At 50.6% G+C, this 13,704-nt stretch overlaps 1 protein-coding gene across 18 annotated transcripts in view; it reads right to left on the bottom strand.

Annotated features, from left to right (window-relative positions):
- Positions 1–13,704, bottom strand: part of Caln1 (calneuron 1) — a 534,324-nt gene that overhangs the window by 420,675 nt on the left and 99,945 nt on the right. For 2 of the 18 annotated variants that reach the window (XM_087196191.1, XM_021254341.2), the window contains exon 1: positions 6,087–6,280. The exons of 14 other annotated variants lie outside the window; for them this stretch is intronic. The gene's annotated coding sequence lies outside the window, so the exon portion shown is untranslated. Of the gene's footprint in view, positions 1–6,086; positions 6,281–6,873; positions 7,028–7,569; positions 7,932–13,704 lie in introns of those variants that run through there. 2 more of the 18 variants (XM_021254342.2, XM_087196193.1) reach the window with 2 other exon arrangements.

Genomic DNA, 13,704 nt, shown 5'->3' with positions numbered 1-13,704 from the left:
GGAAATGTCACGTAGGTCTCAAATTCTATAGGAAGGAGTTTGGAAGAGCAGTTTGGAGGTAAGATACCTCATTACAGCAATCTCTCAGATTTAACTAAATCTACATGTGTATATTTTAAATGCATAGAAAAAAATCTAACAATATCTGTACCTGAAATGTTAATGATCCGGGAAATAAGGGTGCAAAAAGGTGCTTTCCTTTTTTATATAACATTTCTACATTGCCTTATTTTTTTTAGCGTGTTTACTTTCACAACCAAAAATATTTCTTAAGCATAAAACAAAGAGAGACACATCGAACAGCTGGTGTACACACACACAAAAAAGCACCCCCTCTTTGGTCCTGATCAAGACTCTTGAGTTTTTTACATTAAAATTTCAGAAATAAAATGGCAGGGAAAACTGTTTAGTAGGTAATACTGTGATAATACATGTGTGATCATCAGCATCTACACTTTAAAATAAGTTTCTTCCAATTATAAAAGAAATATGTGCTCACTTTCAAAAGGTAAAAATCACCTATGATGCCAACACCTTTGAACCACCATTGTTAACATCCTTCAGCCCATTTCTTCCCATTGTTCATCTATGCCGTCTTTTTAAACAAAACTGAATTCACACTGCAAATGCAGTTGTATCTGCAGCCGCATTTAATTGGTACGCTAGAAATCACTAAATTAAGGTCAGCAAAACGTTTTCTCTCCATCTGTTACTTTTTAAACACGACATTTCATTTTACACTCTCAGGAATAAAGACTTACTTTAAACCAAAGTAGTGGCATACAGAATGCACAGCTGCCAGAAGAGCTTTCGAAACGATACATTAAAATCATGTCACAAACCTGTTTAAAACCCTCCAGGGCTTCCATGAGAGTCAGTATCAGACCCAAACTCCACAGAGTGATCATGAGAACTAACTCCTGCCCTCCGGTCTGAAGCCACCTACCATGCCAGCCTCAGACCCTTTGCACTCTCTGTTCCCAATGCCTAAAATTTCTTCCCCAGATCTTGCCCCAGCTCATCTCTTTATGCCATTCTGGTGTCACCACAGCTACAGCTCCTCAGGGAGATTTTTCTTGCCTACCCAATCTGAAACAGCCCTTGCTACTCAATGACACCCTGGAATTTTATTTCTATTTTACTTCTCTGTGTCTTACACCTCTAAAATATGTGAGTAGCACCTCAGTCTAACTCTTTTCCCCAGGATTTAAACCAGAGCCACTCGGTACACGCTGGCTGGATGAATGAAGGTGTTCTCAGAGTTACCCAGCTTTGTGGGCTGTGAGGTGAAGAAACCTACCTTCCGAGCCTCATTCAAGGCAGCACAGCCTCTTACTGAGACTGTCTAAAATAGGTCAGTGCCTTCTCCCAGTCCGAGCAGAAGAGCTGCCCTCAGCCCTGCTGGGGGGAAAACAGACCATTTCTTTTGTCTTGGCCAGACTCCGATTTTGCTTCTCCACCCTGTTACCTAAACCAGAAGCCCACTGGTCAACCATGTCCTTCCCTGTCACCCGCTCCCATGTCATTAATAAGTCCTGCCAATGTTCAACGCCACCATCTTTTAACAGAATTGTTCCAGAAAACCGCCTCTTTCCAGTCCCCATGACCTTTCAGAAAACCACCTGTGGACATGGGGACCCCAAACCATGCCAATCAGCATTGTGAATGCAGAACAACCCAATAATCTTCATAATGCAAAGAAAAAAAGTGTTGGACAACATTTACTTCCACAACACCGCCTGGGAGAGACCACAGGCAGATGCTGCCACCAAGATCCCATGGTTGACTAATTAATTCTTATCTGCTGCACACCTGGCTCTCTGAGCACGCCCTTGGTCCGGTGAGCTTCCACCAATACTTGAGTGGGTCGGTTGGTTTGTTTTGAGACAGGGTCTTGTTGTGTAGTTCAAGTCGGCCTTGAATTCACTATGTAGCCCAGGCTGACCTTGAACTTGCAGCGATCCTCCTGCCTCAGCCTCCCGAGTGCTGAGGTTATAGGGTTGTGCCACCACGATTAGTTCAGCAGTACTTGCAATGCAGTCTCTTCTCTGCTTTAGTTGTTAACCAGGCTTAGCTTCTGTTGTGTCCAGCCCTCGGGCCCTAGCGGACAGTTCCCCTAAATGTTAGCAGAACATCTTCTCCACACTCCCTCCAATGGCCCACACACACCTGCCAGCTTCTTCAGCACCAGGGGCCTCCCTGACAGCCAGGCCCCTGGCCTCTCACAGCCACATGTGACCATGTCACTCTTCTCTTTGCAGAGAAATGCAGAGCCCCAGGTGCTGAGCAAACACTCCAGCTCTTTCCTCCTTCCTCCTCTCTCAACCTTTAAGCCCCGTACACTCCCAACCACCAGCCACCTCCTGTTTTCTCCGTGTGCTTCCACCCTCTGTCCACTCCTCCTCTGCCCAGGCCCTCTCTGCTGCCCTAAACCTGACCACTTCCGGGTCACGCTTGAAAACCAGCCCAGACTCTGCCTCCCTCCTCCCCTCGCTGCCCTCCTGTCTGCACACAGACGTGAGTCCCTAGCACGAGGCCTGCTTTCCCAATAGCCTGGGAATTCTCTCATGACAGGCAATGCGTCATCCTCATCTCTCTACCCACACCATGTAACAGGCACCAAATAAATTTCAGTTAGGTGTTAAATGATGAAAAACAACTCACTTTGAAAACCTCAGGCAAGACGCAACAATTGTGTTTTCATTCCTCTCCTTTCTAACCGCAATCAGAATTATCATCAAACAGTTCTGCAGGAGCAGCCAGTGCTGCCAATCTTGAAGGGTGGTTTCATTGACTGGAGTTGGGACTTATGGTGTTTCGGCAGCTCCGAGGCTACTCCTGCTCACTCTGCCTGATGGTTCTCAATCAGGATCACGCATTTCAGACACTGATTCCCTTCGCTCAAGCTTCGAGTGAAGGGCAAAATGCCACCCACCCCAGCTCAATGCGGGTACAGCTGAGGAACTACAAATAATAATAATAGAGAAGCCTGTAATCCAACCAGGCTGGGCTCCAATCTACACCTGGCTCCAGGAGAGCACATGGGGCAGGGCAGGGCAGTGGAGGGCAGGGGCTCTGGCATGAAGTTCTGCCTCCTCCCCAGACACCTGCATATGTCCCAGTCCCTTTGTGCCTGAGTTTGCTCATTAGGAATGAGGCAGGTGAGGTGGGCCTAGATTCACTCAACAAACACACAGACAGGCACCCACTATATCTAACTCTAAACAAGATACTGCAGGTCAAAGATCACTACAACCTTAAATTTGTGCATGCACTCGTGTGTGTGTGCGTGCATGGGTGTGCACGTGTGTGTGTGTGTGTGTGTTGCTGGGCATTAAACCCAGGGCTTTCACACTAAGCCCTTTGTAATTTTTTATTTTGAGACTGGGTCTCACTAAGTTGCTAAGTTGTGCCCAGGCTGGGCTTGAACTTGCAGTCCTCCTGCCTCAGCCTGTGGGGAGTAGTGATGACAGGCGGGCACCACCACGCTCAGCTACAACCCTTTCATATCATAAGCAAGCAGTGTCGAAAGAACCCTGGCTGCAGAATCAGAAACTTCAGCTTCTTGGAACCAAACCATAATCCTGCATCTGCGATCCTAGGGTCATGAATTTCCCTTCCCTTCAGTTTCCTGACATGAAAAACGAGGATCACATGAGGTCAAATGTGTGAACACTGCGTCTCAGAAGTCTGAATTAAGAGGGTCTTCAAAGGATTCAAAGGGCCAGAGTTTATCAGAGCCATAATTTCCTCATCATAAGAACTAGCGCCCCCTTCTGACAGCTAGCTAACACTGCAGAGGCTCAGCCCAGAGCGGCCTGGTAAGGACACCACTAAGGCTCAAGTCCATGATAAAGGAATTCTAAACTGAACCCCAAGCCTGCCCAGTATTTAAGCACCGATCAAAGGCCTCCCGACCAGGACATAAATGTTAAACTCAACAAAGAGTAGCTACCACACTCGCCCTCCCCCGTCCCCAGGTCCCCTCCACTCCTTACAGAGCAAACAGTCCTGCGTCCCATGAAGTCCTGCCCTACGTTTTCTCAGTGGAACCAGCTGAAATAAACGAGTTTCTTCCCGACAAGCTCGTATTCTGCATCCTCACCGAAGGCCTGGTTACCAGCAATAGTTAACTCGCGGAGTTCAAGGAAAGGTGACATCTTGGTGAACAATTCTAAGAGGATTTTGCTCTCTTCCAATAAGTATCCAAGGGATTGGATTTCCAAAGAGTTCAATTCGCATTACTCCACTTGGATACACCCAGTAGCCAACTCCAGAAGCAGCCTTTCAGTGAATACAGCCCCTCTTCACCAAGTTATTGGCAGGGAAAACCCCAAGGGCACAGAGAGCCCAGAAAGGGGAGCGTCTCTGTTGGGCTTCCCGCATGGCCATTCTTGGGGCCCCTACAACTTTCCTGAAGCCCGAGAAGGGATCCTAAACGGCGGAGACAAGGAGTGCAAGCCCAGCCACCTGGCCTTCAGCCCATACCTCCCCGACACAGGTAGCAAATAAAAATCCACTGCAGGCCTGGGGCATGGAGCAGTGGTGAAGCACTTGCCTGGTATGCACAAAGCCCTGGGGTGGATCCCCCAAAACAACAGAGTCACATTCTTCTTCCCCAGACACCTCCTCCCACCCCACAAAAAGGAAATGAAAAACAACAACAGGAAGCCAGGAAGAAAACTGAAACTGCGCTTCTATGGACAAACATGTTCTGCTCCAGCCTTAAGACAGTTTCACACCCAGTAGCTTTGCAACCCTTTCCAAAGCTCTGATGCCTGCCTGGATGGGAAAACAGTTTATCCCTGCGATCGAAAGTCGCCAGGTAAAGATGCACAACAGGAGTTACGAGTTACGTGTGCGCAAATGCTGTGTGTGTGCGCAAATGCTGTGTGTGTCCGGACGGACACACACACACGAGGCAGAAGTCCGCCTATTCTTTCTAGGGAAGGTCACCTCGAGTCTGCTGCCCAGGCAGCGCGTGGCCCCTCTGAAAAGCAGTTGTTAACATCCCTAATCAGACTCCACAGCCGCCCCTGGGCTGCTGTCCTCTGAGCCCAGGAAAGTCTGCTTTATTTTTCCTGTGGAAAAACAGGCTGGGGCCTGGGGATTGGCGCCGCGATCTTGGCACCCTAGGAACTGCAGCCGCCCCTTCACCTGAGCTAACGGCTAGGGCACAAATGAAGGAAAGCGCTTCCCTTCTAGGAGAAACGAGCAGCTGGAAATCACGCAGGGGGTGGCGGCCGAGGGCGCACGTGGCAGGCACCCTGGAGGCGAACCGCCTCCTTCCATGTGCGCTCCGCTCCCGAACCACCTGCCCGCTGCTGAGAGGCGTCCTCCGCCCGCCCGAGCCCCAGGCCGGCCCAGAACTACCTGCTGCTGCCTAGGCGCCCTCGGGCCAAGTCTCAGAAGTTCACTCCCCGTCGCGCTGGTCCGGGAGGCTGGGCATCTGCTGAAACCCAACCTGCCCTAGAGAGCCGGAGCTCACCCACCCCTGCCCAGGTACCCGACCCTTCCAGCCGCTTAACGGAGCCCAGGGGCCAGTCCGAGAGGGAACGCCAAGGCCTCGGGTTACCCCGTGCGCCCCGGGGAGCAAAGGGCTGGCGCGGGTGGCGGCGAGTGGCGTGCGCCCGGGCGGCCGGAGGTGGAGGGAACCCTGCCACCCCCGCTCGCCGTGCCATGCTCTGGCTCCCGGCAGACCTGGATGTGGCCAGATCTCCCACCTGGGCTGCGGCGCGGCTTCCCAGTCCCTTTCCCTCTCCTTTCCACTGCGCGGGGCCGGGGGCCCACAAGCTGGTGTCCACCGGCGCCCGGGGCTCAGCCTCCGGCCCGCAGAGTCCCGGGACGCTCGAGGGAGCCGGAGCCCTTCCCCAGCAAGGGGAAGGAAGCAAGGTAGCTGCGGGGGTCCCCAACCCGCCCGGGTGGGTGCCGGGTGCCAGTGCCAACAGGTATGGGAGGCACTGCCAGCCGCTCGTCCGCGCACTCCGGGACGGGCCCCGCCGCCGCCCTGGGGCTGGGACGCGGTGCAGCGAGAGGGGGCGAGGACGCAGGGCGGGCAGGAGCGGGAGCGCAGCGGCGCCACTCACCTCTCCGGGCCGGGGCGCCTCCGCGCGACGCCTGGGGGCTTCGTCCGAGGCCCGCACGGGGGCGGGGGTTGGCGCGCGATGGAGGCGCCGGGCGGGCGGCGCTCAGCCTGGTGCTCACACCCCCAGCAGGCGGCCGCGTCCCCGCATCCTCGCTGCAGCCGCCGCCGGCTCCCACGGCGCCCCCGGGCCGCTCCCCCAACGCGCGCGCCGGCCCAGCACGAGCCCCTCGTCGGCTTGGAGCGCGAGCTGGGCGCGCTCCTTGCTGTCCTTGTCCTCGGCTCCCGTCTGGGGACGTGCGCCCCGCACCCCTGCGCTCCCTGCACCGCGCGCCGCTCTACCCCTCCCGCTCCCGCCGGCCGCGCGGGCTCAGCCCATGTGCGCGGCCGCCTCGCTGCGCCCCGCAGCCCAGTGGCCGAGGCCCCGCTGGAGTTGCGCGTCCTAGAAACTCCATGCAGCTCGGGCCTCCTCCAGCCCGGCTCCTCCCCGGGGCCTCTTCTGGGCTGTGCTGCCGGCGGGCGCCCCGGCTCCGGCGAAGGTCGGGAGCCCCTACCCCCACCCCTCCGCCTCGCCAATGGCTCCCTCGGTTTCCAGGCAGCGCAACCTGAGGAACGCCCCGGCGCGCGCGCTCACACTCGCACACACACGCACACGCACACGCGCCGCACACACAGGCGGACACGCTGGGGGCGAGCTGGAGCTGAGCGGCGGCGCTCCTTCCTTTCCGCCCCAGAGAAGCTCCCCACGTTAACTCCGGCAACTGCCGTCCCCTCGGCGCCGGACGACTCACCGGAGAGCCCCCGGCACTCACTACTTCGGCCCCGGTACCCCTCCCTAGGGCCAAAGCTCCACCGGAGCTCGTGTCCCGGAGAAAGGGTAGAGCACCAGGTAAGGGACTTGTGGCCAAAACCGGCAGAAAGAGACAGACCCCACGTGCCACCCCTGGCGCCATCTAGGGGGACACGCCAGCCGCAGGCCATGCCGCCCACCATGCCGCCCACCCTGTTCCCACTGCCCGGGGGCCCAAGAACATTTCTCCTTCCAAGGTCAGTGTGGGAGAGAGGGGCGCGGACGCAGGTGTGGGCTAGAAACCTCGCACACTGGCTGCAGCCTGCCCTGGTGCTGACCCCGCCGTGTCTAGACCCAGACAGACCCCTCGGGTCCCCTGCCCGTGCCTCAAGGGCAGGTGAGCTTAAAGTCACCAGTTACCTTTCCTGGTCTCTACCTGTCTGCGTCTCATGTGCCCAGGAGAGGACAATACACAGCCCAACCCGGGTTTGTGTAGTCAAGAGAAAGAATCAAAACACCAGGCTGGGTCTCGGGCCACACCTGCCAGTCCCTCCCTGCTCCTCCCAAAGGTGTGCCCCGGGGGAAAGAAGGGAAGGACCCTCCTGTTTGGTGCAGGCTAGTCCTTCCTAGTCTCAGCATCCTCCTTCCCGGGGTCCCCAGTTTCTTGCCCCCTCTAGCTGACAGAAAGAGTGCTCACCAGCTCCGATGCCTCCAATTCCCAGAATCAGAGAAAAGATATATGTGAAAATTCCCACGCCAATCAGGAACAAAGCAGGCGACAGCGGCGCCATAAGCCTCTCATCCAAACAGCTCAGCAATCTCCTCTCCATCGGCTTGTTCAGCTGCCAAGGGAGTCCGAGCACTGGCACTGCCAGCCAGTGACACAAGTTAGTCAGGGTCCCCTCCCTGTCTGTGCCTCTGGCTCGTCTCCTGGGCACAGTTTCTTCGTCCCAGTAGCACTCAGGTCAGGCCCCACACCTTTTGCATTTGCCATTTGCTACCCTGTGCTACTCGTATCTTCCCTTGTCCAGGCCCTGCTTCCCAAACTCTTCTAAAACCTTGAGCCACTGGTTGAGTTTTATGCACTTAGTTGGGAAATGTCCATAAAGAGGGTTTCCATAAAAGGTCATGGCAGCTGGACATGGTGGGGCAGGCCTGGCATCTCCGCACTCTGAGGCAGGAGGACAGCAAGTTCAACCCCAGCCTGGGCAACTTAGGGATTTAGAGAGACCTTGACTCGAAATAGAAAAGGGCTGGGGATGTAGCTCAGTGCAATAACCTGGGCTGAATCCCCAGCACTACAGAAGGAAAAGGAAAAGAAAGGGGGGGGAGTGAAGGAAGGAGAGAAAGGAAAAGAGGGAGGGAAGAGGGAAAGAAGGGGAGAGAGAGAGAAGAGAGGGAAGGAAAAAAGGAAGGAAGGGTGTGGCAGATGAATAGAGTTGGCGGGGTCTCTGTGATCTTTCCCTCTGAGCCCTTGGTTTGGATAAAAGCTGCATCTTCTAACAATCTGTCACCCGTCTAAGAAACTGTCTTCCTTTTCGGATCCCAGCCAGGTCACTAAAGCCCTGTGGCAAGCCTATAAGCACACATGCAGCTCCCAGTAAAGGTAAGGATCACCCCCTGTCATAGTCACTTTCTCACCATTGAGACACAATACCCAACATCTCCAACTTAAAGGAGGAAAGGTTTGTTTTGGCTCACAGTTTCAGCAATTTCAGTCCATGGTCAGCAGGCTTAAACACAGAAACAGCATGGTGGAGGGTCCTGGGCAGAAGAGAGCTGCTCTCCTCATGGAGGTCAGGAAGCAGAGAGAGAAGGGAGGAGCTGGACAGAAGGATGTGGCCTTCTAGGCCATGCCCTCAGCAGCCCGCCTCTTCCTGTCAGGCCCCACCCCCCTAATGGCAAGTCATCTATATCACCCCTATGACTCAGTCTTCTTCCAAAGCCCCACCTATGAGTGCATGAGGCCTTTGGGATACATTCCTGACCTAAACCATGCCAACGCCATAACCAGAGGGGGACATGTCTGGCCAAGCTTCACGTAACGCCTGTGTTGTTTGTCCTCTTGAAATCTCACCATCCCCATGTATAAGGCAGGGCCAGTTATATCCACACTGTCAGGTTGCTGGAGAGCTTAGATGGGATCATGTGCAGCAGCAGTTCACTCAGCTCCCTCCAACCCTAAAGTAAGTGGTTAACAGAAGACGATGGCTGTCACCCTGGGTCAGTAGTTAACAGGTATCAAAGTCATTGCTTTGCCCCAGGACACTAAACTCAAGAACTAGAGAACCAGGGGGGCACTTTGATGAGCCTAGCAAAGGCAGTTTCCCTCTGTCCTCACCTACTGTGGCCATTTGGGGACTTCTGAGTGAACGGAGTGCAGGTTCACAGGCCCTGACAACCTTGCTCCAACTTCTGTTATCTTTCCTGTTAAAATTCCATATAAAATACTTTACCAGTTACAGATCAGAGGCTAAAATCAGCAGAGACAGGAGAGGAAGGGGAAGCAAGCATGAGTAAGACAGGATATGTATATGTACCAGTTCCCCAACATGAATGTCATTATTATGGATGACAAACATATAGCGATAAATTTTTTGAAGCACAAAAAATAACAGAATAACACAAAAACGCAGAACAAGATGATGGAAGAACTTCCATTGAGCATGCATTTGTAACGGGATTTAGAACACACACTCTCTCCCATCTAGAATTATGCGGCCTTGCAAGAAGCGGCTTGAAGTGGACTTAACTTAGTTCTAGTCCCTGCCTCTAGTTTTGGGACTCGGAGTTCCACAAATGAGGTATCCAAAGAAACGAGTGAGACACCCAGACAATTGCTACCTCCCCCGTGGGGATCATTTCTGAAGGGTCAAAGTCATTCCCACCTCTGCCTCTTCCTTTTTCCTGTCTTTTCTTCTGTTTTACCATCAACCCATACATCTATTTCAAGTGCCTAACACAGCCAAAGGTAGAGGGTGATAAAAGGTCCACTATGTTCTCAATAGAAATAGATTGAAATTTCCAAAAGTCATTGGAGTGAGACTTTGCTAGGGGGTAAAGACTTTCATGGTTTCCATAGAAGTATAGAAGATAGAATGAATGGACTCTTTGTAACACACACCCCGGACTTTATGACTAGAGGTTTGTTGAGTGTGTGTGTGTGTGTATGTATGTGTGTGTGCACAGGAGAGAGAGAGGGAGATTGAGAGATTGCTGGGAATCGAACCCAGGGCTGTCACACTGACCTACAACCCCAGCCCTTTTAATCTTTTTATTTTGAGACAAGGTCACCCTAAGTTGCCCAGGTGGGACTAAAATTTGTAGTTCTCCTCCCCCAGCCTCCCAGAGTGCTAAGATTACAGGTGTGTACAAACCTGCCTGGCCCTTTTGAAATTTTTTTATTTTGAGGTAGGATCTCAGTACGTTGTCCAGGCCTTGCTCAAATGTGTGAGCCTCCCAGGGTGCTGAGATTACAGGTGTGCACCACCACACCTAGCTGGCTGTAGGTCTTAAAGCTGTTTGTAAGAGCTGACTTGAAGAAAGTTTAGTTTCTGAAAGTAACACAAGGGAAAACATTGGCTTGGAGACTGAGCAATGGGCGAAGCACAGAAGTGCCTTGAGCGTGAAGTTGAAAGTTGCAAGGGCCTCCAGAAGCCTCAGGGAGAGGACTCAGAGGACACAGAAGAAACACTGGAAGCTGGAGACAGCACCTGAGTCATATCTTGGCAGAACGGTTGGCAACACTGCTGCCTGTATTGGCATGGCAAATGGAGAGGAAACGTAAAGAACTGAGCATCTGAGCAGGGATTGGGGTGGGAGGAGAGATCAGGAACTGCTAACTGAATTTTCCAATGCCTAGGATCAAAGACAAACAGAGGGAGACAAATTCAAGGAGCTCTTTGGTTCTTCTAGTCGAACTGAGAGGAACTAGAAAAGAGCCAGGCTCTGATGGTTAGAGAGGGCAAGTGTCCTTCATTGTGGCAAAATCTTCAGGCAAAAATCTTTCAAACCGCAGCAGTAAAATCTGGTGTCTGGGCATATTTCAGGGCTTACCTAAAAGGGCTGCTAAGCATCTTAAAGACCCCGAGCTTCAGGAAAGCTCCCCAGGACACAGGTGTGTATCTAGATACATCTAAAGATAGAGGAGGTCTGAGACCCAGCGACTTGGAACTGAGCTACATCCTCAGACCTTTTTCTATTTTTTATTTTATTTTAAGACAGTCTCACTAAGTTTCCCAGGCTGGGCTGGAACTTGCAATTCTCCTGCCTCAGTCTCTCAGAAAGCCATTGGCTTTTGTCCAAGGTAGGTTTATAATTTGAATCATGGAATAAAAGTGCACTAGCTTGGGCCCGAAAGGGATAGAAACAATACAACAGGAAAGGGGACCTTTGGTTCCCTGAGCCTCCAGGGGGAAAAAACAGGCTGCAAACAGGAGCCATTTCTTACAGGAAAGGGGACAGTGTCTCAGAGATTAGAAGCCAAATGGTGAGGCCAGAAGGCACAGGGTGTCATTCTCAGGAAGCAGGACCAGCCCCTGACTGGTTCAGAGCTGCTGGGACCCAGCCACAGCTACAGGAAACACCTCCCATTCTCTCCCTGACTGAATGGAGGGCCGGTTGCGCTTCACCAGTGTACAGGGGTCTTTAGGGGAAAGGAGGGAAACATAACTTGTCTCTTCAGCTTGCCTTTCAGTCTGAGAAGGACACCATGAGGGAACCGCACCAGAACCTGCTATGGATAACAAGATCCAGGACCTTGAGCCTGGACTGATGCTGCGAGGAGGTGAGACTTTCTGGGGTTTGGGGGTGTTTCTGGGTATCTCTCATGTTGGAAGAATGCAAATAATTTGGGGCCAAGAGTGAGATTTGACTACGGTGAATTAAAGATGATCATAAATTATTTGACACTGTTCTCATTGAGAGTTGAGATCTACACTTCCTTCCCTTGAATCTGGACAGTATCCATGACTTTTGTGTGCGTGTGTGTGTGTGTGTGTGTGTGTGTGAATAGATTTTTTTTATTAGTCCACGTCTACAAAACATAATGAATACATTCATCTTGGGGAATTGGTACGTATACTTATAGCATCATTTTACTTTCGATTCGCTCCCCTCCCTCCTGTCTCCCCCAAACTTAGATTCCTTTCCATCTCCACAAAGTCTACCTCCCTGTTTCCTATCAGCTATCTTTTATTTGGCTCTTTAAATTATTTATACTTTGAGTTTTTCAGGAAAGAGAAACCATGTGATATTTAAGACTTCTTTAAACTAATAAAAAGATTGTTTTACATAAGCTTCCAGGCATAAGACTTAAGAAACTGGAAACATCTACTTCCTGTACCTTGGACACTCTTTTGGAGCCCCAGCTCACCAGATGAGAAGTCCAGCTGCCCCCATGGCCACCATGTTGTAGCAGCCCAAGCTAGCTTTGTGGAGAGGCTTTGTAAAGGGAGGGAAAGAGGAAGAGGAGTGGGTGGGTTGTCTGGCCAGTAGTCAGCTCTTCTGGCCCCTGCTGTGACAATCTCCTCAGCTGGAGCCTCCAGGATTATAGGAAAGGAATAAGCCACCCCTACTGGGTCCTGTCTGAGTTCCTGACCCACAGAAATAGACAAGGTAGTAAGAAATTATTGTATTAAGCTACTTAGTTTTAGGGTGATTTGTTACAGAGCAATAGATAAAAAGAACAATTTACTAACTTGAATAGATGTCAAAAAATAAATTGAAAGTAGAAAACTCTAACTCTAAAATAACACACATGGTTCTGTTTTGGAAATATGCAAAATAACGTGTGATGGTGTTTGTGTATACTATCCATTTACTCAATATATTTGCACAAAAACTGGAATGCTTTCTGTGAACTAACTCTGGAGAATCAGTATTAGGGTATTAAAATCTACAATAAAGATTTTAAATATTGGCTTAATTTTTAATGAGAAAAAAGTTCTGCATCAATTTTATTTCAAAGCAACAAATATGCAAGACAAAAAAGAATAGCCCAGGCACTGCCAAAGAATGAAATAAAGAAGGGAAGGGGGGGGGGGGGGTTTACTCTGCTGCCAGACTACTAATGCAAAGAGATTATAATGATATATATGTTAAAATTTTATTTCTAGGATTAAAACATCAGACAAAAGGTAATCAACAAAGGAAAACGATCAAGGTTACTTTTAAGAGTGTAAACAACATTAGAACATGGAGGAAAAATGAACTCATAAACTTGGAGGATAAAATGGCCTCATCCAGGGCTTAAATATTCAGTTAGGATATTATCATGAATGAAAGTAAAAGAAATTCTCCTGATGAAATGGGTCAGAAAATAAGTGATATTTTTACTTTCTATTAAAAAACTACCCAAAATATATATATATTAGCCAATGGGAGGAGTCAAAGTTAAGAACTCAGAGAGAAGGGAAAGCATTGGTGTGAACTCAACCCTCTCTGCTCCCTTTCTTTTGAACATTAATTTCCAGGTAGCATGGGATGAAAGGTCAAAAGTGATATCCCTGAGATTTTAGAGTGTCACAGGTATAGAGAGAAAAGTATCATAGTTTAATACTACCAAGATAGGCAAGATCAGAGAGACTAACATCTCAAGGAAAAGAAAGCTCAGAAAAGTGAAAGTATTATTCTGCTCCATTTCCCCCCAAAGGCATTTGCCTATTTTCAATCTGTGCAGGTGAAAAGCAAACAGAAGAAATCAAACAGCAGCTAGGAGGATAAAAATTGGAGGAGAAATTTTGCATTGCTAGCAGGACAAAAAATGGGAGTCTAAATCTTGCCAACAAAGTTAGGCACTGTTAAATACTCCAGGGCTTTAGTGGAAGCTCTT

Source organism: Heterocephalus glaber, unplaced genomic scaffold (genome assembly GCF_053883595.1).
Source record: "Heterocephalus glaber isolate CG9 unplaced genomic scaffold, H.glaber_assembly_v1.0 deba00001610, whole genome shotgun sequence".
Classification (NCBI taxonomy): domain Eukaryota; kingdom Metazoa; phylum Chordata; class Mammalia; order Rodentia; family Bathyergidae; genus Heterocephalus; species Heterocephalus glaber.
Note: the sequence above shows the minus strand (reverse complement) of the source record. Positions and strands in the feature narration are given on the sequence as shown.